Genomic DNA, 26,847 nt, shown 5'->3' with positions numbered 1-26,847 from the left:
GATTTTCTGAGGTGCTTAGTGTTGGGGGGGTGCAAAGAAATCAGGCGGCTGGAGTTAATTTTTTTTAAGGCAGTGAAATGAGGCAGAGGGAGGGAGAAAAAAGATGAGAGAGGCCAATTTTTGTTCTTTTTTTCTCGAATCCCGAATCTCCTTCAGTGGGTCTGCTCTTGGGGACAGTCTAGGGTGGGGGGGGAGGCCTGACCCCGCGTCCTGGGAGTAGAACGCCAAAGTATTGCTTCCTCCCCACTTCCTTTCCAGCATAGATGCAGCTAGAACACCAGAGAAAACCGAGGAGACGTGGTCGGAGCCAGGGGGGCGCAGAGGTCTCAGCCCCGCGGAGGAGGGGTCTGGCCGCCTGGTGCGCCCCGGCCAGGGCTCCGCGGGCCGAGCGGGCTTCCCCGGGCTCGCCCACACCCAGGCCGGCGCGGCGCGGGGAACCGGCTGCAGGGTCCCCGCGGGGCCGCCGCTCGGGGCGCGGCCTCGGAGGAACCCGGGGAGGAGCGTGCCGGGCGGCTCGGGGAGCGTGGTGCCCGCCCGGCGCGGCCAGGACGCGAACAGCCCGGGGCTGGGGGCCGCGGTGCCCGTGACCTGGGCGCACCCAGGCAGCGCCCGCGGCGGGAGGCTGGCCGCAAGCGGGAGCCGCGTCCGCGGGAGGCGCTCCGATCCCTACAACTCCCGCTTTGCGCTGCCGGAAACCGGCTCAAGTTGGAAGAGCAGTCGGAGGCGAGCTGGGACTCCCGGCGGGTGGCGGCGGCGGCGGCGGTGGCGGTGGCGGGGCTGCGTCAGGGAGCTCGTCCGAAGCCCCAGCCCCGACGTGCGACTAAACGGAGGGAGGCTGCTGGGTGGCGGGAGGGCCGGACTGGGCCACCGAGAGCCCCGCTCAGTGCCCTCCGGCCGGAGGAAGAGCAGTGACTCCCCAAGGTCAGAGATGAGGGGTGCTCGGAGCAGGACGGCGCCCGGCCCGGCCCACACCCCGCTAGCAGCCCCCCCCCAGCACCCCTCCCTACTCCGCCGCCCGCTCGGTAATGGGCTTTGGCGGGCGGCGCTGGCGTCGCCCGGGGCCTTGATTAGATATTTATTGCTGTCATTTACATGGGCACCGCAGGGCGGCCGAGCGGGACTGCGGGGGGGGGGGGGGGGGGGGGGGGGGAGGAGGGGAGGAATGGGGACGGGGGGGGGGGGGGGCGGGGAGGAGGCCGGCACCACATGGACCGGAGAGGCCGGGAGAGCGCGGGGGAATTGGGAGCGCTCAGGCCCGGCGCCAGGTGTAGACACGCAGGCCCTTGGGCTGCGGGGCAAAGAGGGAGGTGGGGTTGTTGCACCTCTGAGCTTTGTCCTCGGCGGTGTCTGCGTGTGAGGAGCAGTGAGTGTCCCTGTGAGTTTAACCTATGTACGTAACTGTCAGAGGGGTTCTGTGAGTGCGTGTCCCGCTGATCTGCCTGTGTGCCCCTATGTGTGTGTGTTCCTCTACCTGTGTAACTTCTCACCTTCGTGTGTCTTAGCGAGCTACCCCTAGCCCAGGTGAACCTATGCATGCGGCTCTGGGTGGCAGTCAGTGTATGTGTGGCCCTGTGTGTCTGTCCATCAGAATGGCCCTAAAATGTGTGTGTGTGTGTGTGTGTGTGTGTGTGTGTGCAGGATTAGCTCAGAGATGGGGGTGGGAAGCTGTGTCCTTTGATCAGGTTCGCCCTTTTACCCCACAACCTACAGGTGGGGGTCAGGGTGCTCCAGCCCCCCAGAGCCCAGGCTCCAGGGAAGCTGGCACAGAAGGCAGTAACCAATCCCTCATTCCAAGCCCACAGGGCCAGAATACCACGGTTGGGGTCCTTTGGAAACTGTTTCCTGCTCAAGATCTAGCATGGGAAGTGTGAGTGGGTGTGCAGGGGCCAGGTCTCCAGAACAAGTTGTTTGTATCTGAGCAGAGAAATGGCTCCAGTTGCATGACCACATTGGATAATGCCACATGTGAAAGTGACACTGACGGTGTGCAGGGGCCCCGAGACACTCACCCGGTGCCCTTGAAGCTGACCGGCAAGCCCGCCAACAGACAGAACCCATCCAGAGGCCCAGGCTGCTCGCCTTTGCGGGTGCCTTCGCCTGGGGCGGGTTTCCGCTCCTCTGCACCTTTGCCCTTCCGTTTGGATTTCCACACAGGATTTGTTACACTGCAGCCAGCTTCCCATGTCCCAGCAGAAGTCCTCGCGGGAGAGGTCTGCCAGGGGGATGGTTGTTTACCCCCATTCTGAGTAGGGATTCCTGCTTCTGGTCCAAAGATTGTGCATACCCCAGCCACAGAGGAAAGAAATTTGAACCAATTATCTGGATAATTTGCTCTCACTAGGTAGCAAATTCGATTTTTTTCTGACCGCCTACACACACACATTAGCACAGCTGGCTCGCAGAGAGGGGAGGTAGGGACTAGGGACTAAATTCACCGATCCTTGGGTCAGACCGCTTTCCCTTTGGGGAAGTACTAGGGACGCCGGGGAGTGAAAGGCGAATCCCAGCAAAATTGAAAACAAGTCCCTCCACCCCCCCTAAAGCTAATAGACGACAAGACCTCCCAGGAAGATGCTGGACGGGGCCAACCCGCCTGCAGCGCACGGGAGCCCGAGCTGGAGTGCAAGACACAGCGGCCACCGCCCGCCTCCGCTGCGAATTGGGAACTTGCACAATTTCCACGGCTGCAGCGCCAACAGCCTCCGAGAGCGAACTGCCTTCCCCCAACCCCTTTGGCAAGGCCCATGGAGTCTGTAAAGCCTTTCGCTCTTCCCGAGGTCCTTAAACCCGGGGAGCTTCACAAAACGAGCACCAGCCAGGCCGACTCAGCCTCTGCAGATTTTTCTAAAACGAAAAAGGTAGCCCGGGTCCGAGCGCAACCCGTCCTGAGGCTGCGCGGGAGACTCCGCGGGTTCGCTGCTTGGGGGGGACTCTGAACACCAACGACGGCGAACAGGCCGCGGATCCCAGGCCCCCCTCTCCCATCCAGACCTCCTCATCGAACAAGTCATCAGCCTCATGAGCCCCCATCCCGCCGCCGCCGGAATACAGAAAAGTTTAAGCCCCAGTTTCGGGGCGAATTTGCAGGAGACGTTACGGCGAGGCGCCCCCCGCGCCCCAAGCGCGGAGCCCGGGAACTTGTGACGGGCGAGAAAGTTGAGCCAGCGGCGTCCGGGACACCGCCGTTCCGCTCCTGCACCGGGTCGAGCAGCCGGGGAGAGCGTGCAGCGTCCCGGCCCCGTGGCCGCTCCTCCCGCTGCGCCGCGAGGGCCGCTCCGGGGACTGGCCCCAGCCTGCGGTTCCCGGGCTGCGCTCCCCCGACCCACGCCGGCCGAGGCCGCACAAGGCAAAACGAATTCCGGGGCCCGGGCCCGCCGCGCCCCGACCGTCCACCTGGGGCACCCTAGCCCGAGGCCGCACTCGCGCGGACAGAGGCAGGCTGCGCGCGGAACCACCCCGGGCCGGAGCACTCGTGCAGAATCGCCATCCCGAGAGAAAAGGCGCGCTCGGCGGCGGCGAGTTGGAGCCGGACCTGAGCCGGATCCCGGGCAACGTCCCGGGCACCGAGGGGTTCGCCAGGCGGCGTGGACGCGGAAGCGGGGGGGGGCGTGGGCGGCCCCGCGTTCCCCAGCCCCGGCCCCGGGCGCATCTGCTCCGCATTACCCCGGCCACCTCCTCCCCACCCCCTCCACACTGAGAAGGATTTGTCTCCGCTTAATATCCAAACCTTTTTTGTATTTATTTTTTTTCAGGGGCGAAGTAATATCTTCCAAATGAGGCACAACCGTGACGGATCCGAAGCGTTCTCTGCGGGCGCCTGCGTCTCCGCCGCGGCGCTCCTGCCCACGCTGTCTGCGCTCTGCCCCGGGATTCCGCGCGCTCCGCGCCGTCTGCCTCCTTGGGTCGCTCGCGGCCTCTGCCTCGTCTCCAGCCCTGGGTATCGCGCCCGCGCTCTCGCCCCGCGTCCCTCCGGCCTGCCCGCGGCCTCCTGTGTCCCTGCGCAGCCCGTCTTGGCTCCGGGTCCCCGACCGCAAGCAAACTTTCCAGTCCTCCCGCGGGCCCGGCAGGAGCGCAGAGCCCAGGCGGTCCCCGGGGTTCTCGGCCACGGCCCCCCGCCCCGGCGCCCCCCCGGCTCGGCCCGTCGGCCCCGCCCGCTCGCACCTGGTCTCCCCGGCCGCGCCGCCGCCGCCGCTGCCATCTACGCGCGCCGCGGCCGGGGCCGGAGTTTTAAACGGCGTTTCCCGGGCGCCCGGCGCGGGCCCATGCGCTCCCTAATGGCCCCGGCGGCTGCCAATCACGCGCCGTTCCCGCCCCCGCCCCGCCCCGCCCCGCCGGGGCCGCGGAGCCGCCGAGGGCCTAGGCCGCCCGGGTCCGACGGCCGGCGGGTCTGGGGGCCCCGCCAGCACCCGTCACCTCCTTCGAATCTTCAGTCGTTCGGGATCCCTGCCTCTCTCGGTTCTGCCGAAGTCGCAGGCCAATCCCTGGGACCGGGGTGGGGGGTCTGAGACACCTTTCCCTCCCAAGGCCTCACCCGCAACTGGGGGCTTGGCACCAGGATCAGCTGCGGTGGCTTGGGGGCGCTCCGCATGACCCCCACCCCCACCGCCCTCCAAGATTGGTCCTGAGCTGCGCGCGCACACGGACACACTCTCTCTCCCCATAGGTCCCACGCCACCGGCACCGGCAGCCCTGCCACCCCCACGCCACCGCAGCACCACACAACCTGAAGTCAGAACTCCGGGCTAGCACACTCAGCCCATACACAGGATGGCGCTCCGAACCGCCGGCCTCCAGCCTGGCAGCTGCAGGCTTCCTGGAGAGGCTGCCATAGGAGACTCAGCTTCCCACGCAGAGCATGCACCTGTCTCAGGGGGGACAGACACAGGGTTCCAGACCCACATGGGGAAAATCCTAGGCCCCGGGTGCTCACCCCCACATTCCTGCCAGTGCCCTACTCCCTCCAGGCAGGACCAGTTCACAGGAAGATGACATTCTGGAGCTGGCTCTGGGGCCAGGTGGTGAAGGAGGCCAGCCACCTGTCTGAGGTGTGTGTCAGAGGGGCAGGATGACGCCCACACTACTGGTAGTGCCTGAGTGACAAGTGATTGTGTTGAGGCTCTGTGTGTGGCTGTGCGGTGACTGGAGAGGCACTTGGCCAAGGGTGTGTAGGTGTGGGGTGCATGTGGTGTGTGTCCCTGTGTGGCTAGGATTCTGTCCAGTCTGACTTTGGCCACAGTGGTAGCAACTGTGAGTCAAATGTGGAGCGTGTCCCTGTAACAAATGTTTTTGTGACTACAAGTCTACGTATAACTGTGGCCCTAAGTCCCTTTTGTGTGTGTAACCAATCTCTGTGTAATTGTGAGTGCAAGCATGATTGTGGATCCAGTTGGCTGTGTGTAAGACGGACACAGGGTGAGCACGTGATCTTAAACTTGGGGCTGGAGCAGCTGGACCCTGGCTCTGGCATTCCCTCTGGTAAGTGAAGCTCTCAGGAGCTGGGCTGTTTACTTGGGGGGCAAAGGCATGAGAGGTGGAAGATGGTGGCTGGCTGATGCTGCCCGGAGATTTGACTGTCCGGGCCTGGGTCGAGGAGGTCAGGAATTTTGGCCTGGGCAGGGCAGAGGGGCCATGGACAGATTTGAGGATTGATCCCCAGGCAGAGTTACGGGCTGAGCGCCTCGAGGGGGGGTGGGCAGGGAGTGGTGGGCCTCAGAAGGGAGGGGAGAGGAGGGGGCGGTAAGAGGATTAGGCCGCTTAGACCCTTCTCTCCCACCAGGATCCCCCACCCCCACCCCAAAGCTCCAGAAAAGATTTCTTCTGCCAAAGCAAAACCGTTTAGGCTCCATTTAAAGGGACAAGAAAGGTGGAGGCGGGGGCTTTAAATAACCTTTTAATTTCCCTTCAGGGATCCAGCCCTGTGAGGGAGGGGAGGGAGCAGGAGGGAAGGGAGGGAAGGGGAATGAAGCCTGTCTCTTTGGCTTAAATTATCCAGACTTTGGCCAGGGGCTTCACAAGCAGGAGAAATGGTGGGAAGGACATTGCGCCCCCACCTGGCTGCCCTCCACACACATGTGCACAGACCATCCTGGAGAAAACTGTAACCCCTGCACATGCACACGGTTATTCAGTCACACAGAAACCTCGATACAGGTGCACATATGGAGCATCCCATTTAGAGATGCACAAATGGAGGAGGGGTCCCTGAAGTCCCTTCCATGGAAGCAGAGATGTGGAATCCCTCCCTGCCCCAAACCATCTCTGCTTGGTGGTACCAGGGGAGGGTGCGCTGAGGGCGCTCCCCCCAAGAGGAAGCTTGGCTTCAGTTGAGACTCCCTTCCCAGCAGGAAGGGGCTTCATCTTTCTTTGCCCAGAGACCCAACTCTAACCCATCTCTCCCTAGTCCTCATCCCAGAGAGGACAGGGTGGGGCAGACTGCAAGGGTGGGGACCCCAACCCAGTCAGGGTTTACCAGGCCCAGACTTGCAGAGCAGGGCTGTTGAAAATAGTGGAGTTTCTGCTAGTGAGCAGAGGGGGAGCAGGGCGAGCAGATGATGGGGGATAGGGTCCAACTAGGCACCTGCTCTTTTTTTTTTTAGATTTTATTTATTCATTCATGAGAGAAACAGAGAGAGAGGCAGAGACACAAGCAGAGGGAAAAGCAGGCTCCATGCAGGGAACCTGATGCGGGACTCGATCCAGGGTCTCCAGGGTCATATCCTGGGCCGAAGGCGGCACTAAACCGCTGAGCCACCCAGGTGGCACCTGCTCTTTGAGGGGAACTTGTCTGCCACACAGACTCTGAGCCTGGCTGGGGAAACCCCTCTTATCCCAGGCCTCGGCCTGTTCCAGCTGTCCCAGTCCCAGAGGTCTGGAGGTGGTGGCTGGGTGGCCAGTATGCCTCAAGCCTCATGGTACACACTGGGCCTCCACAGACTGGAGTTCCCGGGCACCTGGAGAATCCCCCACTACCCTGTAGGGACACCAGGCCTCACAGAAGAGCACAGCGGCATGGGGGTCATCACTATATATTCTCACCCCCGTGTACTTCCAGAAACATTGCACCACACAGTGTTTAGGCCCCAGGCTGATTGTAGATTCTTACAGGACTGGGGGGCCGGGAAGGGAGGGGGGAGGTGAACAAAATCTCTGGCACAGGCTGGGACAGAAAGAGAGGAAAATGAGAGAGGAGGGGCAGAGGGAAAGGTGTCCTTTTAGGAAGGCTTGGGGTGATGGGGAGCTTGGCAAGCCACAAGGTGGGTGGGTTTTACTGATTTAACAAAATGATTCCAAAGGTGCCGCCGTCTAGACAGGAGCTAAGAAGTAGAAATGATTCAGGACTTCTCTCCCCTGCCAGCCCCTGGAACCTCCCACCCTCCCCCCCCCCCCCCCCCCCCCCCCCCCCCCGCTGTGGCTGACACCTTCAAAGGGCTTAAAAGGAAGGCGTCCCAGACTGGCTGGGGACCCGCCCCCAAAAGACTTTCCTGGGTTGCTGGGGCTGGGAGTGGGGGAAGCAGTGCATTTCGGGATGCGCTAGTATGTTTGTGTGCATTCATTACCCTGAGAGTTTCGGGCACGGGAGTTACATGTACGCACTCCTATATTTGCGCATAACGTGCGCGCAGGCTTAAATACACGGTATGTGAATGCGCACTGTGCCTGTGCGGGCTGCGCGGCCTGTTGAGGCAGATGCTTCTAAACTGGACCCAGGCCGTGGGTGCGCAGGGATGGGTTAACTGGGGACCTGGGAGAAAACCGGGTGCTGCTAGGCCTGGAGACTCTGAGACCACGGGGTCCCAGCCACCTGTGCAGAAAGGTCTGGGAAGTGAGGGTCCGAGGTTCCCCAAAGCCCCAGCTCTGGGCCCAGTTTAGAGCAGCGATGCCGCACCAACCCCTTCCCCGCCGCCCCCACATGCACCCTCAAGGAGGACTCTGGCCTCCTCGGCCCCTCACAGCGCCAGAGGGAAGGGGGCAGACGCCCCAAGAGGCCGCTCGGTGGGCGCCCCAGACCCTCGAGCGGCCCGAACCCCAGCCCCATGGAAGAGGCTCGCCCCGCAGACTTGCGGCCGTGCCCCTCCCCGCTCCTTCGCGGAACCCCACTGTCCCCCGCGTCCCGATGAGACGCGAGTCGGGCCCCCAGTCCTGGCTCCGCATGGGGGGCGCCGCCCCCCCCCTGCCCCCACGGCCGGTGCTCCCCGGGGCAGTGGCCGTGGCCCGCGGCTTAGAGCTAATTCGAGAGTCGAAGGCGGCGGCCCGGCCCCCCGCGGCCTCCGCCCGCCCCCCCACCCCGGCCCCCCGCCCCCGCCCCCACCCCCGGGCAGGGCCGCGGGCCGCCCGCATCTGCGCGGTCCGCGGCGATTCATCATCTTGATCCATGGCGCGCGCTGACGGCGGCCCCGGCCGCGCTGACAAGACTAACAAAGCAATTTGCCACGAGCCATCTCCTGGACAGGTTATTAGCGCGGCCGCCGCTTAAAGAGCCCTCCCCCCGCTCCAGCCCTGCGCGGGCCGCTACCTGCGTCCCCTCCCTACGATGCCCACTGCCCCTCGCCGCTCGGATGCCCCTGCGAATTCCCGGCCCTCCGACCACCCCAAAGTCAGCCCCCCGCAACACGCACTCACCCTGCTGGCTGCCTGCGTTCCTGCCTCCCCTAGCTGGGGGTCCCTACCTGTTCCCCCCGCCTTCCTACCCCCTTCCCCCACGTCCCCAGCCGCCCCCCAACCCCCCACCACACCTGGCCCCTTCCCACCGTGTCTCAGCCTTATTCTCAACACTACCTGAATTAACTCCCACCTTCTTACTCCCAGAGGGTCCCCCCCCACTTCTCTGCGCCCTCCTCACCCCCTCTACCTATCCCCCTACCATCAGGGATTGGAAAACCCTATTAATTACCAGCTTTGGGAGGAAAGGGGTGTCCCCTACCCTGCTTTTGAATTTCCTCCCACCACTTTTGCCCTCAGGTAACCTAACTGTGGGGATCCGGGTGGCCCAAGGCAGCTGGTTAACTGTGGAGGTGGGAGGGCACTCTGACTTCTCCAATAGTACCTTGATAAGGGACCTTGATGGTGAGTTATGTGGCCTTTCTCTGAGGGGAGGCCATAAATGCCAGAGGAAAATGTTGGTCCCTATCCAAACAGAGGCTCAGAGAAATTCAGGGCCACACAGCAGGTCAGTGCAGAAGAGGGACTGGAACCAGGTGTGTGGCCTCCCAGGCCTCGGCTTCATCTCTGGATGCACCCCCTCTGGAAGTAAAGGAGGCGAGGAGATCTGGGCACCCTTCTTAAGCAACTCCTCTCCCACCTGCAGGGAGGGGTGGGGAGAGCTATAAATGAAAGGAGGTGTGTTTGGCCAGATTTATCTATGTATAAAAGATAATGAGAGAAGAGCATGCCACATATTCGGGCCCCAAAAGCAAAGTGACTATTTGATCATTTCAGACAGAAATCTTCCTTTTTAAAAATCCTCTGGGTAGGGTGGATGTGGTTCTTTAGACATATGGCAGATCCCCATGAAGGGACTGGATGTGTCCTAGGTGAGCTGCTGGGTGTGTGTGTCTTGTACAGATAAAGCCAAGTGGTGTATACTTGTGCAGGTGGGGGGATGTCAAGTGTGTCCCTCTGGATATATGTATGCACTGGGGGCCAAGTGTGTCTTTTTGAGTGTACATGGAGGCCTGGGGGTGGGCAGCAAGTGGCATATGTGTGGACATGTCAGTGCATACCTAGGGTAGCTGGCTTCAAACCAGGAAGGAGCCCCCACCCCATTGTTGACTCTTCTCCTAGATCCTCAACATTTCCACACTGTCAGCCTCTGTAGCTGGGTAATACAGAGAGGAGAGATGTGGCCAGGCTCTGAGAACTGGCGGGGGGGGGGGGGGGGGTCGTGGCGCCCCTTCTAAGGGATTTGGATAGAGGATGGGCACTCTCTCTGAAGGACAGGAGGTCTTGAACCTCTACCATGACCCAGGTTGGTGCTGAGTGCCCAGGTGGGGGCAGGGGAATGGACCATGTGCCAGGAACCTGACTTTCTTCTTTTCCTGTAGCCAACTAGGCCGTGTCTTCACCCTCAGGGAGACCCAGCTATGTCGCTGCCTGCGCCACCACTGCGTCCCTGACGTGAAATATGGGGGGCGCAGGCCGCGCTGGGGAGATTTGTCATCTGTGCTCAGCGGGTGACTCTATCTGCAGACTATTAGAGTATAAAATATATTTTACAAGAGTTTTAGCTACAGGTGACTTGCTCTTTATTACTAGATGTGGGCAAAATCAATACTTCTGTAACTAAAAGATCATTTATTTTGCTTTTTGAAACATTTTTCAACAGGGGCACTGGCTAAGCTTGCAAAGCTATGATTAAGAGTTATGGCGGCTCCTGTTTCCCTTAACCCTTTAAGGACCGCAGTCCAGGCGCTTCTAGTGCTGGTACCTGGCCCGAGAAAGCCAGACACACAGCCACACATCCCAGTTGCAGTAAACACAGGCACACTGACTGAAGCACACAGGCCCCTATAAAGCCATTGTGCAGATCCTCGGATCCTCAGGTATGTATACACACACTCTCCCAGGTATGCACAGAAGTACAAGAGCATACACATTCCTTTCCACCCAGAAACCCAAATCAAATGCACATTTGCACAAATGCATGCTTCACGAAAGCCACCAGTGCATATGTCCACATACAAATGTTTCCCACCTCACATCTTACACTCACATATGTGCACCATGGCCCTGAGATGTGCACGATCACATCACACTAGCTGGTGACTCAGGGTCGGTGGCCAGCCTAGAATGGGGACTCTGAAAAGAGGTTGGAAGATGCTGAAGGGGGGCAGTGGGTCTCATGAATGCAGCTATGGCCACTACTGGGCGAGGAATGGAAAGAGGCCAGGAGTGTCAGAGCCAGAGATGGGATCTGTGGAATCTGGGCCCGACTCCAGTCAATCCAGCTCTCCCCAGGGCCTCATCCCCATGACTGCCCTGGACCTTTGCTGTCAACTAAAGTGGGGGGTGAGGCTGGGGGGTCTGGAAGCCACTGTATGAGAAAGCTGTAAAGTCACATAATTCTGTCAAAACTGCTCATTGGTGACCACCCCCAGCCTGGGTGGGTTCAGAATGATTAAGTGGCCACATGCCATTTCCAGAATGGCATCACTTAACCATCCTGGGACCATTAACTGATTCAGCAAATCAGCATTAGCAGTTGTTACTTATCTCAGGACTGGGGGGTAGACATGGAGGAGACAGGGACTTAACCCAACCATAGGTGAAGCTCTAATGGGGAGATTCCAGACCATGAGATTGGCCAAATGTATCAGTTTTCCGTCGTTGCATAACAGAGGACTCCTAAACTTAGGTGGCTTAAAACAAACAATTTACAGGCACACCTCAGGGATATTTTGCAAGTTCAGTTCCAGACCACCACAATAGAACAAATATCTCAATGAAGCAAGTCAAACGAATTTTGGGTTTCCTGGTGCATATAAAAGTTATGTTTTTACTATATTGTAGTCTGTTAAGTGAGTAGTAGCATTATATCTAAAAAACAATGTACAGGGACACCTGGGTGGCTCAGTAGTTGAGCATCTGCCTTTGGTTCAGGGCATGGGATCAAGTCCCACATCTCAGGCTCCCTGAGGGGAGCCTGCTTCTCCCTCTGCCTATGTCTCTGCCTCTCTCTGTGTGATTATTTATAAATAAATAAAATATTCTAAAAACATAAAAATAGGGCAGCCCCAGTGGCCCAGCGGTTTAGCACCGCCTTCAGCCCGGGGTGTGATCCTGGAGACCTGGGATCAAGTCCCACATCGGGCTCCCTGCGTGGAGCCTGCTTCTCCCTCTGCCTGTGTCTCTGCCTCTCTCTCTCTCTCTCTCTCTCTCTATCTGTCATGAATAAATAAATAAAATCTTTAAAAAATAAAAAACAATGTACATATCCTTATTAAAAATACTTTATTGCTAAAAAATGCCAATGATCATCTGAGCTTTCAGCAGGTCACACTCACTGATCACAGACCACGCTAAGAAATATAATAATGACAAAAAGATTTGGAATCTTGTAAGAATTACCAAAGTGTGCCACAGACATGAAGTGAGCAAATGCTGTTGAAAAAAAATGGCATTGATAGACTTGCTTGATGCAGGGTTGCCACAATCCTTCAATTCATAAAAAGAACAGAGTATCGACAAACTGAAATAAAGCAAAGCTCAATAAAGCGAAGGACACCTATATTATATCACAGTTTCTGAGGGGCAGGAATCCAGGAGCAGCTTAGCTGGTTCTGGCCTGGGGATGTCTTTTGGATGGCAGTTGTATTGGTTGGGCTACACCCTCTGAAGTCTTGACTGGGGCTGGAGGATCTCTTCCAAGAGGGCTTCTTGGCATGGCTGGCATTTGGTGCTGGCTGTCAGCTGCGGTGCCTCAGTTCTCCTCCATGCAGGCTCTTCAGCAAGGTAGCCTGGACTTCTTTCTTATTAAATGGTGGCTGGAATATGAGAGAGCGAGAGAGGTCAAAATAGAGGCTGTAATCTTTTATACCTAATCTCAAAAGTGACATCCCATCACTTCTGCTATGTTCTTGTCTTGGTAAGCAAGTCACTGAGTCCAACCCACACTCAAGGAGAGGACAGTGAACTTCCACCACTCAAAGGAAGAAGTATCAAAGAATCTGGGAACATTATTTCTTTTTTTAAAAAGATTTTATTTATTTATTCATGAGAAACACACAGAGAGAGAGAGAGAGAGAGAGAGAGAGAGAGAAGGGCAGAGACACAGGCAGAGGGAGAAGCAGGCTCCATGCAGGAAGCTCGGTGTGGGACTCGATCCCGGGACTCCAGGATCACACCCAGAACCAAAGGCAAACTCTCAACCGCTGGGCCACCCAGGCATCCCTGTGGACATATTTCTTAAACTACCACAACTAAGCAAGAGGATGCTTCCATTCTACCCAGTGTCTGCAAAATGGCAAGCATCTCTTGATGCTTCCAAACAAACCCCAGGAAAACCATGGAGCATCCCGAGGTGAGGAAGGCATGGCCAGGTGATGGTGGACACACAGAGGTAACCCTTGCTCAGGGCCACAGTATAACAGTATAATTGCACAGTAATTCCAAGCATGGCCATGGAGCCAGACTAGCTGTGTGACTGTGGGCAAGTCACCCAACCTCTGTGCCTCAGTGTTCTTATATGTAAAATGGGGGAAATAATAGCACTTACCTCCTAGGGTTGTCATAAGGGTTACATGAGTTCACAGCACAGTACCTGGTATGTTATAAATCCCACATGAGTTTCAGCTGATACCATCAGTTCCTACCTCTCATTGGCGGATCCCTCCCTGTGGACAATTTCTCACAAGGAATTTATCGAACATCTTTGATGTTCCTCAAGCTAAGCCCATATAGCCACCACCAGCGCCCCAGTGCCCCTGGGCCCCTCCCTGTCCTGATCCCCTCAGGCAGGCCCGGTGGAGGGCTAAGCAGACAGGCTGGGCTCCATGAGCTCCATTTGACCCTGCCAGCCCAGCTCTGCCTTTTGTGGCCTCTCTGGGAATGTTGTGCAATATGTTGGCCACAAACATTTTATGAGCAAGAAGACAGGAAGAAATTTTCTTCTATCGACCCGCGGTCAGGCCTGCTCCCTCCCCCTCCTCTTCCTAGGTCTCCTTGGTGATGAGGGGGACAAGGTGAAGCCTGCTCTCACCGAACAGAGAAGCAGCCCAGTCCCACTGGCCCTTGGCTCCACCTCCCCAGGGTGAGACATGAAGCAACTAGCGCCCCCACCTGCCCCTGGCCCTTGAGAGGTAGGCAGGCCTGGGTCCTGGACACACCCCAGCCCCTTGGGGCAGGTACCCTCTCCATGTGCACCTGGTCCAGGAGTCCTAAGATGGTTTGCCCAAACAAGAGAAAAGTAAAATTTAAAAAAAAAGTAAAAAAAATAAATAAATAAAAATAAAAAAAATTAAAAAAAGTAAAAATTTTAGAGGAAGTTGTGCAAAAAGCTACACCTATTCAATATGAAGCTCTATCCTCTCCATTCTGATATGATGTCTTTTCAACTTTTTTGATGTTCCGATATCCTTTCTTTTATGAAATGAGACTGAGAACAGTTGGTAACTTTCCTTCAGGGACCTCATATGGCAAAATTAATGGCTGGCAACTTTATGCGGGACCCCGCATTTTAAAAATATCACTCTGTTCTGTGCAAGAGGCACAAAGCAGTGCAGAGGAACACCTGCTGACCCCTGACCTGGGCTCAGACACCAGGTAAAAGAGGGAGCTCACCTCATCTCTGCCTCAGGTCTGCCAGTGACTTGGAATGACCCAGGACAAGCCCCTTTCTCTCCCCAGCCCTGGCTGGTCTCCCCATCTGCTGTATGGCAGGTTAGACAGATGCCCTTTTTCAGTCTGTGGTCCTAGACTCACTCTGACCTTTACCCTGGGTACCCCCACCCCTCCTTGCCCTCCACCCCCTTCAGCTCTAGCCTGAGATGACCACAGGTGGATGCTGACATGCTGGCAGAGCTGATGAGGCCGGGGGGTCACCTCTAACTGGCCTGAATGTCCCCTTGCCAGGGTCCACTGGAGACAGTCTCTGAGCTGGGGGCAGAGATGGGAGGGGTCTTCGGCCTTTGGCCAGGGGAACCCTCCGTGATGCTCCAGGGAGGAAGGGAAGGATTTGTCTCAGGGGCTCAGTCTAGGCCGAGTTCTTGGGACCCCCTCCCCTCCCTGCCCCCCAGGCTTGGCTGGAGCACAAGGGGCCCCTTTGTGGGGCCTAATCTCAAAGTACTGCGGCTTTAGCGACCTTCAGGGATGAAAGCGCCAGGAGCTGGCGGCCGGGAGGTGGTGTGGGGGCAGCCCCACTAATCCCTGCGCTTTCGCCAAACAAAGCTGCCAGGAGGGGCTGGCTCCCAGGAGATGATCCAGGGAACCAATTCCCGGAGCCTAACCCGCTCTGACAGCCCGAAAAGGAAAGGCCTGCCACTGCCCCAGTGGCCCCATCTTGGCCATGGGGGGATGTGGGAGGCCTGGCCGGGGACCTTCGGCACTTCCTCCTGTCCACCTGGGGACTCCTCTCCCTCTCAGTGACAATGTGCTCCTCTATTTTTCTGTCCCAGCTCAGCTCCACTGGGTGGTCCCTCAGCCCCGAACACCTTACCCTCTTTTCAGGTCTTGGAACCCTGGTCCCTCAACACGTGGCTCCTTGACTTTAGCATCCAAGTCTCCCAGTATCCCATTTCTCAGCATCCCAGGCTCGAATCCTTTAGCTCCCAATCCTCTGTCCCCTAATACCTCCCGGACTCCCAATGTCTCCACCTCTCCTCCCCAGCCCCTAACTCTCCAGCCTCAGGGCCCTCTGGCTCTCTTCCCCCGCTCTCTTCCCCCGAGACCCCCACTCCTGCCTCAGAGATCTCCCAGCCCTGCCCAACCCCCTGTCTGACCTGATGCCCCTGCCATTTCCCCGGTGTGCCTGGCTCTCTGCCCCATTCCACTCCATCTGACCAGTCCTCAGCTTGGCCATGGAGAAGACTGAAGAGGGAAATGACTCTGACTCAACCTTGATGAACCCCTGCGCCTCCCACAAGACACCCCCTCCAGCCAAGATCACCCTGGGATCCTGGCGTCAGCCCAGGCTCACAGGTAAGCACATCATTGTGGTGGCCAGAAGAAAGGGCAGGGGCCCTGCTGGCTGAGGGAGCGGCCCAGAGGACCAGCTTCACTGGGGCAGGGGGCGTCAGCAGGGCCGGGCTCTCTGCTGCTCCATCTCTCCCCGAGGACTCCGAAATCTCCACCAGATCCAGGGAGAGCCAGGTGCCAGGTGGGATCACCTGGGGCCAGCAGAGACCACTGAAGAGCCAGGGTGACTTTGGGGCCCTCGCGGAGGGACAGGGCAAGGCAAGAGGGCTGCATTCCCAGGAGAGGGGTGGGGGCCTGGCCAGCCCGAAGCATTTTCCCACCATAGCCTCCGCCGCCTCCACTCCACTAATCTGATTACGATATTTACCAACCTCCCATGGCCTGCTTAGGGCGGAGGGGGTGTTACACCGAGGAGCTCAGTTCCAGTTCCCAGCATAATGGGAGGCCTAGAAAGGTATCTCTGGGTCCTGAAATGACTGTGCCAGCCCACCCCTCCTGCCTGCCAGCTCGCAGAGCTGTCTAAAAGACCCCTCGCCATCAGGCTGAGCCCCCTTCAGGAAGTCTGCTCTGGCACCCCCTGTCTCTAGATGCCTGGGTCCTCTCCAAGCCATTTCTAGGCCCTTCATGCTGCCCCACCCAGAGCCATAATTATTATGATATTATTCAAGTCCTGAGGCTGGGCCTTCCCTCCTAAACTTATGTGGGCTTTTAGGTAGTGAGGACAAAGAGGATGGTGGTGCAGGTCCCAAGAGGCCTCTCCATGCAGCTGGAGTCAATGTCACTCACACTTGCTTTGACCCCACACCCAGATTCAGGCCGTTCTTGAAGGAGTGTGGGGGGAGGGGTGCCACCACAGCACCTGGCAGAGGTTTCACTGAGCAAAGAACCTAAGGAACCTTGGTGTGCTTCTCTCTCTCTCTCTCTCTCTCTCTCTCTCTCTCTCTCTCTCTCTCTCTCTCCTCTCTCTCTCTCTCTCTCACACACACACACACACCTGTGCACTCACATGCACACATTATATATTAAAATGTCACAGACACAGCCGCACTGCTACACAGAGATGGTCTACCCACCCAGCCCCTCCCTCGCTTCTGCACCCCTGAGCACCAGACAGGTCCGTTGGGGACACCATGGGCCTGAGGTGCGCTTACTGCCTCCCCAGCTGATGTAGGGGTGAAGTCCAGGGAGGGAGGACACTGCCTGTAGATGAGAGGAAAGTGCTCCTAAGGGGGCTGGAGGGCAGGGAGATGGCCCTCTCCAAGGAATGCCAGCACCTCTTCCTCCTCCCTCTCCCCAGAGGTCTGAGGTCCCAAGTTCAATCCTTGCAGGATTTCAAATAGAGTAGTTATTCTAAGAAACAGGCAAGTTTCTTTAAAAAGCTAACAATACAAGGCCAACTTCAGACCAGGACAAAGCTGGCACCTTTCTGAGGGTTCCCACCCACAGTGTACTCAACACTTAGGTCTTTGGATCATTCTAGCTCTGAGCGACTCCCGCGGTGGGTTCTGAGACTAGAGCAAGGATTGGGCGCCCCCTGCTGTCTGACCTCCAGAACTGCGCCCTCTCCCCAGGGCTCCCCAGCCAGGATCCTTTGGGAGCTGCCTGCCGGGCCCCAATCACCCAAGGCCTCTTCCTCTCACCTCCCACCTCTGGATGCCCTTGGTTGAGTCAAAAAAACGTGTCCTGCTTGGGCTCCCAATTTCCCACTGGCAGCCACCTGGAGAAGGCAATAGCCTGGCTATAGGAGCAGTTGTTAGGGAGATGGAGTTCCATAGGCTGAATCTTGGCTTTTGGGTCCCTAAGGGGCTGAGGGAGACTAACAGGAGAATGGCAAAGAGAGGAGGTGACTGACTGGGGAGGAGGGGAAGGGAGAGAAGTCTGAGGAGGGAGGAGAGAGGGGGGCAGATCAGAGGGGCACAGGTGAGAAGACAGGTGAGATGGGCACAGGTGATGAGAAAAGGAGAGCAATGTACAGGTGAGGACACAGGTGAGCTGGGGAAGAGCAAAGGGGGCAGGAAAGATGCAGAGTGAAAAGAGGCCACCAAGGGCTCATGAGCAGGAGTCAAGTGCCCCCTGCCGCCTGCCATCTGCTGGGCCACATCCAACCGTGTGTCCAGCCAGCCCTGTGACTGATGGCCAGGCCTCTGCTGGGGCACTGAGGGCAGGCACGCAGCAGAGGCAAACAGCCAGGATGTCTGTGGCCTCTGGACTGTGGGGCATGGCAGGGGCACTGGGCAGAACAGATTGAGCTCGGTGCTGTGGTCGGAAGCCCAGGCCTGGGGGGAGGGGAAGACCTGTGGTTGTGAGCCAGGACCTGGGCTCCTCTCCTTCCCACTCCTCCACCTCTGCTGGACCCAGGGATCCTTTTTCAGCTGGGTTCAGCCTCTCTCTCCCATATCAAAGCCCAGAGGGAGCCCTGTCCAGCTGGGATAGAGGCAGGGGTGCTCAGGCTTCTAGTCTGCCAGGTACCCTTAGGGCAGAAAAGACCCCTTCGTGGTGCACCCCACACTGACAGCTAGGCCAAGGAAGTGAGGGGGCAAGTTCACTTTCTGCTCTTAGCCTCATCTTCCTCCACCTGCTTAGTGCTGTGTATGTGCGGGTGGAGTGGGTATTAGTTAGACCCTACTCTCAGATTGTCCAGTGCCAAATTCATGATTTCTGCCTCCCAAAGCATTTATCTGCCCAGCCACCTGAGAGAAGCCAGGTTCATTATTTCCCTTTGTCAGGAAGGGCCCTTGGAGGTGGAGATGCGGGGAGGAGGCTGGGTGAGCAAGTGTAACTCCCCCATCGTCACCTGGCAGACAAGCCAGGCTAGGACTTGGGTGTCCTGCACCCTCCCAGGGCCCTGCCCACTACCTCCCCTGCCTCTCAGGGGCCCAGGAACGGGTCCAGCCATCGGGCTCCCAGCCTCTTAGAACCTTCACACACACACAATACATAAAGGCCAGAAGATCTATGGCCATGGAGAGGGGTGAGGACCAGGTGAGCAGACTTGATACAGATCTTCTGTCCCCAAATCCCGTGAGGTTGTCTTGGTCGTGAGGTGACTGCTTCTTAGGGGACCTCAGGGACCAAGAAAAGCCAATCAGGATCCCAAATAAGGGAGCACTAAAGCAACAAGGGGGCTGGGGAGATGCTGAGCTTACCATGCCTGGGAGAGTTCAAGAAGATTCTGTAGAAGGAAGGCTGGATGGGATGCTTCTTGAGGCTCCCTCCAAACCCTGGGCCCTGGGACACTCCTAGGTTGAAAAGGAAAGATCATCCACCTTCAGACCAACTCTTCTCCTCCCCAGACACATGGTCTAAGACACTGTCTGAGTGGCCTCATTTCTCCAACTTCCCTTTCCCCACCCACAAGCTCCCAAGGGAGCCTGGTGTCCAGGCTTAAAGATGGCCCAGCCAAACCCCCAGCAGCCTCCCACCTCGCCCCCCCCCGCCCCCCAGGCTTCTTTGGTGCCTGGCTGAGCAGGGATGGGGACCCCAGGGGCTGGGAAGGGGGCTCATCAGCAGTGCTGCTAATAGACCATCCTCAGCCACATCCTATTACCGCGCAGCCCCTCCCCAGCCCCCCAGCCTGGCTGGCCTGCACCGCTCCACGGCCCGGGGGACCACGCATCAGATTGGAGTCAAGATTCCGAGAGTGTCATTTGCCGCCGCTGATGGTGCTGATAATAGGGACGGGATGGCAGGCGGAGAGCAGCGGCGCAGAGGCCGAGTCTCTATTAAGGCTTCCCCCTCGCAGCCGCAAACGGGAGAGTTCTAGGATGGGCTGGGTGGCTCGCCCCTGCCATTAGTGCTGCCGGACCAGTTCCTGGAGGGGGTAGGTAGCTTGGGCTGGGTAGTTCCCAGATCCGGATCCAAGGAGGCCAAGTCCCAGAAGGATGGGACCGTGGAGAAATGGAAAGCCCCAGCCCACCCCTTCTCTTCTCAGCGGCCGAAACTGTGGGTTCCTAACCCATCTCGCTGCCTGGGAGCCCTGAGCCCTGCTGGGAGCTTGGCCAGGGGGTGTTCTTGGAGCAGGACCTCACTGCCCACCCCCCCCCCCGCACCCCCCCTCCCCCACCACGGCTGGGCTGTCATCACTTCTGTTGTCACCATTACCAATGCTGAGCTCCCTCCATCACCATCCTTCCCACGCCCCCAGCACTCACCCTTGCTATCCCCAAGTCTGCCAGGGTCTCCAGCCAGCAAGGAGTCAAGGGCATAGCTCTGGAGCTCCTCTAATTACCAGCTGTGTACCTTCCATCAGGTATTTCAACACTTCTGTGCCTAAAGGTGTTTTATCACCTTTTAAATGGGGTTATTAGCCACCTCATAGGGTTAAGAGGATTCAAGTTACTACATGCAAAGTGCTTCCAATAGCAGGGCACGTGGTCAGCACTCCATAAACTGCAGGGTTGTTTTTACCATCCGTGCCCTCACCATTATCAACATCACTGCCACCATCTCCGTCCTCATCATTACTGTCCCCCCTTCCTTAAGAGCAATGGCAGCTGTCACTGACATAGTACCCCGTGCCAGGTGCTGCTCTAAGTATTTTATTTTATTTTATTTTTAAGATTTTATTTATTTATTTGAGGGAGAGAGCAGAGCAAGAGAGAGCACATGAATGGGGAGAAGGGGTAAAGGAAGAGAGAGAAGCAGGGAGCCTATGGGGCTGGATCCCAGGACCCTGACCTGAGCCAAAGCCAGATGTTTAACCAACTGAACCACCCAGATGTCCCTGCTCTAAGTATTTTACATGGTGTGTGTGTGTGTGTGTGTGTGTGTGTGTGTGTGTGTGTGTTTTGGGGGGGTAGTATTTTACATGTGAACTCATTTAGCCCTTGATGAAGTAGGGATTATTATTATCTCTATCTTATAGATAAGGAAACTGAGGCAGAGAAAAGGTAAATAACTTGCCTATAGTCACACAGCTAGCAAACGTCAGAACCAGAAGTCAAACGCAGGCCAAATTCTTAGCTTCTCTACCAAGCTATCTCCAACTGGGGCTTACTTCCTTGCCTATAGTACTGCCACCTTTTGGCCATCGCCATCACTTCCCTGTCACCTCCACGATTATCAACACCCCCTACTCTCTCCCCACCTCTATTAGCACATTACCACCACCGCCATCTCCATGGCTGTCTCACCTGCATGGTCATCGTCCCATGCCAGTCTCAACCCCTACTGGTTCCTCAGCATGGTTACTCACAGCCTACCCAGAACAGAGTCTTGCTTTTGCCCTCCCTAGGCCCTGTGCTCCGAGAGGTATGAATGTTCCCTGACATACAGATCTGTTAATATGGCCAGACCTGGAAAAGACGGACAGAGAAATTTAAATTGCTACAAAGCTATTCAGGTACCAGCCAGAATTTAAGGTCAGCTGGAGCCGGCAAGACGTGCTTTGCAAAGCTGACTTCTCAGTTTCCCCAGGAGGCCCAGTATGGTTTAAACACCCTTTTAGCATTCTGAGAGCCTCTAATGTGGAAAGACATCTTCTACCTCACAAATAGCTTGGCTGAGAGCAGATTTGTCAATACAGACACAATCCCCTCCATTTGGCATCTTAGAAGTCTGTCTTCTCAGCCTACTAGAAGGCTTGAGGGTGGAGACACAGACTCATTCCTCTCCTTGTCCCATTTCTTCTCCAGGACACCCCCCACCTCCATCCCTGACCCCAACACACATCAACACACAATGAAAACAATGGACAGATGAGCCTAGTGGAGCCTGGAAGCGGGTGGATCTTGCTGTCCGTGGTACTGAGACAGAGTCTTGCTCTTTAGGGATCCACAGGTTCCCCCCTTGTTCTCTACAGGTAAGAACTAGTCTTCAGTTTTTTCATGACTTGCCACTCCCATCACTATTCGCAAAGCCCATTACCATTTGCAGAACCTGTTCCTATTCACCAGGCCCATTATTGTTTGCAGAGCCTAGCATTATCTGCAGAGCCTGAAATTGTATGCCAAACTCATCAATGTTTACAGAGCCCATTACCATCTGTAGAGCACATCCCCTCCCTGATGTCTGAGCCTATTGCTGTTACAGATCCCATTGTAATTTTCAGAGTGTCTTACTATTTTCAGAGCCTAAGACTTCACAACAACCATCCCAACTTGCTGGGCCAAACCCCACATTTGGATCTCATTATGATTTACAGAGCCTGTCCCCACCTGTAGAGCAAGGATCAAGGCTGAGTACATAGAGGGTGCTCAAGTGGCTCTTATGACCCATCCTGTCCAAGCACTGAGACAGAGAAAGACAGAAAGAAAGTAGGGAAATGAACAACGAGAAAATCTGTATTCATTCAGCAAGATCCTATGGGCCTATGCTTCTGTTGGGCTCTATAAGCAAATGGGGGAACCCAATAAAAATGACTTCCAGTTCTTGAATCAGGCTCTGTCAAGTGTATTAGTCATGATCTCACTTTATCTTCACCATAATCTGGAGAGATAGGCACTGCTCGTATCCCCACTGATGAGGAGAATGTCCCTGGCTGGGAGAAATCAAATAACTTACCAGTTATCACGGAGTGTATTCATAGCAGGTCCAGAATTTGTTTTTTTTTTTTTTTTAAAGATTTTATTTTTTTTATTATTATTTTTTTAAAATTTTTATTTATTTATGATAGTCACACAGAGAGCGAGAGAGAGGCAGAGACACAGGCAGAGGGAGAAGCAGGCTCCATGCACCGGGAGCCTGACGTGGGATTCGATCCTGGGTCTCCAGGATCGCGCCCTGGGCCAAAGGCAGGCACCAAACCGCTGCGCCACCCAGGGATCCCAGGTCCAGAATTTGAACCTGGGTTTTGCTTGTTTGTTTTGTGTTTACTCCAAAAGCCATCTCTACTGATTCTCATGGCATAAAAGAGAAGCTGGAGCCTACAGAAAGATTGGCTACCTGTCTGAATAGAGACAAAGCCCTGCCCTTGAAATAGTCTAAAGTGGGAGGCTAAGCCTTTGAAAACTTTCAGAGTATCTCTGACCTGACTCAGACTGAGTACAAGTGCAAACTCTGGAGGACAAAACTCCCCCAGAGGGAACACTGAGCATCCAGGACACCCTGTCTCCCAGCCTCAGAACAAGCCAGCTTTCCCTCTCCATTCAGCTCTTGAGCTACAGTGACCTTTGAACCTGACCATAAAGATCTCCTGGAGCCATATAGAGACTTATCCAGTGTGAAAGACAAGCCTGGAGACAGGGATAGAGAGACACAGACTGAGAAACACCAGGATTCAGAGACAGGAAAGCAGAGGCAAAGAGAGACAAGCAAGAGCCAGAGAGAGAGAGTTGCAGATACAGATAGAGATACAGAATCAGACAAAGACTCAAATACAGATTCACAGGCTCATGGAGAGATAGAGTCAGAAACAAGGAGCCCCTGCGAGATAGAAATAGAAACAGAGAGACCAAGAGCAGCAGAGGCAGGGGATAGGAGCTGGAGGGGCATGAGGTAGAAGAAGGCTCAGTGGCATCAGTTGGGAGGAGCACCTGTTCGGGCCCAACTCAGAGGCTCCACAGCACCTGGCGAAGGTGAGGGAGGCTCTTACTGAAGAGGCAAAAGATGTCCTCCCCAGGATGCTCTGGATGCAGGCTGCTGAAGAATCTGCTGGATACAACCCCAGTCCTGGGTAAGAATGGGCACACAGCCCAAACCCAGGGTTTAAGCTCACCTCTGCCCCCCTTTACCCACGTTGGGGGTGACTCAAAAGATCGCCATCTTGAATTCGAGTGGCTTCTGGGCCTGGGATTTGGTAGACAAGTGCTTTCCCTGAGCTTGAACCCAGGGTGGTGCCTTAGTGGCTTGGTGGCTTTAGCTCTCGCCTTCATCTGCAGCGATGCCGATCCACCTAGATAGGAGGGCATCTTCGTAAAACAGCATGCTTGCTGTGCACACCCGGCAGGCAGCCACCCCAGCACCCCCCTATATGGAAATCCTCTGATTCCCACTACCAAGTCTTGCCCCCCAGGCTAGATAATTGGATGACTTTCTTGAAAAGGCCCCTGCTGGGGTCCAGCTGTGGCAAAGGCACAAAGTAAACAGGAGATGCTTGGGGGCCTAGCACCCAGTAGGTGCGATCAATTATGGTGGTGGTGTGGGCAGAGACCACTTGCCCACCCATGCCCAGGCTGGAGAAGAGCCCGCTGGGCTTGGCCTCTTCACCTGGTCAGAGAAAGGGAAGGGGGGGAAGCAAGGAGGCCTCAGGCGGAGCTGGAGTCTCATTCTAATCTGTACTCCACTAGCCCCTGCCCCTAGCCTCAGATGGGCCATGGGCTTCTCTCTCCGGGAAGGTAATGGCTTCTGGCCTGAAACAACTGAGCCGCTAAGCCACTTCAGATTGGCTTCTCCTCTCCCCATCCACTCCTCAGACGTGTACTTGGGCTGGAAGGGGGTAGCTAGGCTCCCTTCCCCTCAGGGCAGGCTGCCCAGACTGGCTCCCATCCCCTCTGTGCTCTCCTAGGTGATAAGCCTGAGTGGGGGAGGGAGGAATTGTAGTGGTCCCCATGTGTCCCTTCTCCCCAGCCTCCCTCCTGTTTGGGGTTCAGGGGTGGGGATGGGGGTGGTATGTCAAGACACCATTGGCTGTTAGAGTCCTTCTGCAGTCTGCTCTTCTGAAAATAATAGTAGTAACACAGTGCTCACAGCTTGGGTACCTACTATCGACCAGCCACCCTGCTACATGCCTTACATTTTCTTTATATGTATCCTATGAGGAAGGTATTATTTTATCCCCATTTTAAAGTTGGGCCCTAGGCCTACAAAGGTTAAGTACCTTATCCAAGGATACACATATATTAAGCGATGCAGCAGGATATGGATCAGGACAGGCTGGCGGGGAAGGAAGGCCCAGCCCAGCTGAGGACCACTGAGGTCCTCTGAGCCCACACCTGGAGGCCCCCTAGGTGTGTCCAGATGGGGAGGCTTTTTCCTATCCTCATTTTCTTTAGTCCTACAGGCAGGCCTCCCCCTTGTGTACTCCTGAGGTGGGATCCTACCTAGGAGGCCCATCCCTACAGCCTGGTTGCTGATTATTTCTGACCAAGCCCTCCCTGCAGCCGAGGAATCGGATCTGCCCCATAGGCAGCCAGAGGAATCCTCCTTGAGCATGAAATTGGGTCTGATTGCCACATGCACCCCCCACCTGGGCACCTCAGCAGGGGTTTGGTGCCAGGCCTGCTGGCAGGTCCTGCCCAGTGGGTCAGAGATGCTCAGGAGATTTCTTCTTCAGGGTCCTCTAGCCTTTCCTCCAATGGGTTCAGGACCAGAAAGGCTGGATCAGGGAGGGAAGGCCAGTGAGGGACTCAGGCCCAAGGAGGGGAATATCCTCCTACCATCCCCAGTGGCCTGAAATACCAGAGCACATCTTCATCCTACCACAGAATCCCCTCTCCCTCGACTGAATGGGATCCAGGGGTCAGCCCAGACCTCCAGGTGGATCCCAGATTCTGAGGGCAAGGTTCTCCCCTCCCCGCGCAGCCACACACACATATGCTCTTCCCAATGATAACAATGGTGTGTGCGATGGGCACGGAGTCACACATGTGCCTACAGCACAGGGGTGGGGGCAGCAGCCAGTGCTCTGCTTGAAGACTCATTAGCTGATTGAGTCAGCCACAGGGTCACTCTATCACTGCCTAGGGCATGGAGTGCGATGCCCTCCATGCCATGGTGATTGCCCTCTGCCGCCTAGGCAGCAGTTGTGAGAACTGAGAAGGCAACTCCATTTAGTGTTTACTGTCTGTGCATGCAAAGGATTGGCCTCTCTCAGAAGCTCAGTGTGTGTGTGTGTGTGTGTGTGTGTGTGTTAAAGTGTATGTTCACGGTCATTTTGTGTGTGTGGGATGAGCACCTTCTGTGTCTACAGTTATTATGTGTGGCTGTGATATTGTGTGAGGGGTGTGAGGCTAGGAATACATAAACCGGTGACCATGAATACACACTGTCCAAAAGCAGACATAGTACCCCAGACATACACAAAGACTATGAACATCACAGAGCATCAAAGCACATATATTCCCTGGACACACACTGATCACACATATGGAACATTTTACAGATAAAAAGAGAGTGGGGCTTTCCTGACATCTTGCCTGTGGTTGGCTTGTAGCTGGGTTCTGTGCTTTTCCCAGATGGAGAAGGGGAAGCTACCACCCTCTCTGCAACCACCTCCCTGACTGCACCTCAAGGAAGCAGTAGGCCCAGAGGACCTGGCGAGGAAAGTCTTGGACACCCAGCCTGCAGAGAGAATGCCAGCACCTCTGCCCCTCACTAGCCAGAGTAGTCAAGGGGAACCAGCCTATCTCCCAGCCCGTACCTCCCTCCCTCCTGCCCGCCTGCCCTGAGAAGGCCCCATTGCAAAAGCCCAAGAGTAAGTGCAGACTCAGGAGATATGGGCTCTCGTGGCAGGCTCACACTCAAGCACACACATATTCACAGACACCAGCACGCACTTGTCTTTAGGGTCCTTCCGAGGGAAAGGGTGGGGGAGGTCCTGCGAGGCTGTGCACCTGGCCACATCTCTGCCCGGGCCACAGTGTCGCTGACGTCATAGTCCTGGGGGGGGGCTTCCACTAGGATCACAGGAGGCGCCGCATCTGAATGTAGGATCCTGTGTCTGTCTGAGCGGTAGAGGGTCCGCCTGTGTGTCTGTGAGGGTGACCGGGAGCCCGCGTGTTGCACGCCTGGGTGAGCGACGGCGGGCCTGGCTTACGTGTGGTGCTGGGCGTGGGCGCGTGGGCGCGTGGGCGCGTGGGCGCACCTGCCTCCGCGTGTTCTCCACTGTCCCGGGCGCTTGGGAGGGGGCGGCGGGGGCTGTGCGCCTCGGGTCCCCGCGGGCCGTGGTGCGCGACTCGGCGTGCGTGCGCGTGTACTGCGCCTGCAGAGGGGCGGCCGCGGTGCGTCCGAGCGGCGCACGCCCCGCCCCGGCCCCGCCCCGCCCCCCCGGCCCCTCCCGGCCCCCCCGGCCCCGCCCCGGCCCCGCCGACCCGCCTCCGCTCGCCCCGCTGGGAGCCGCGCGGCCGCCCGCCGGGGGAGGCCCGCCCCCTCCGCCCCCTCCGCCCGAGTAAACTTTTCCCAAATCCCCGAGCGGCTTAGGGCGAAGCCGCCCCCGCGGCCTAATCCGCGCCCCCCGCGGATCTGCATAATCGGGTTAGCGGCCGCGCTCCCTCCCGCTCCCGCCGCCGCCGCGCGCGATTCTCTCGCTGTCACTTAGGGAGGCTCAGCGCGATTTGCGGCCTA

At 56.9% G+C, this 26,847-nt stretch overlaps 1 long non-coding RNA gene across 1 annotated transcript; it reads right to left on the bottom strand.

The window, feature by feature from the left end:
* Positions 1-12,136: 12,136 nt before the first annotated feature.
* LOC121480919 lies at positions 12,137-26,326 on the bottom strand. Its single transcript, XR_005985147.1, has 3 exons — positions 26,061-26,326; positions 18,774-18,866; positions 12,137-12,479 (listed from the first exon to the last, which is right to left on the bottom strand). It is a non-coding gene; the product is annotated as an uncharacterized LOC121480919 (long non-coding RNA).
* Positions 26,327-26,847: the final 521 nt, after the last annotated feature.

Source organism: Vulpes lagopus, chromosome 23 (assembly GCF_018345385.1).
Source record: "Vulpes lagopus strain Blue_001 chromosome 23, ASM1834538v1, whole genome shotgun sequence".
Taxonomy (NCBI): Eukaryota; Metazoa; Chordata; class Mammalia; order Carnivora; family Canidae; genus Vulpes; species Vulpes lagopus.
This window is presented reverse-complemented; position numbering and strand designations above follow the sequence as displayed.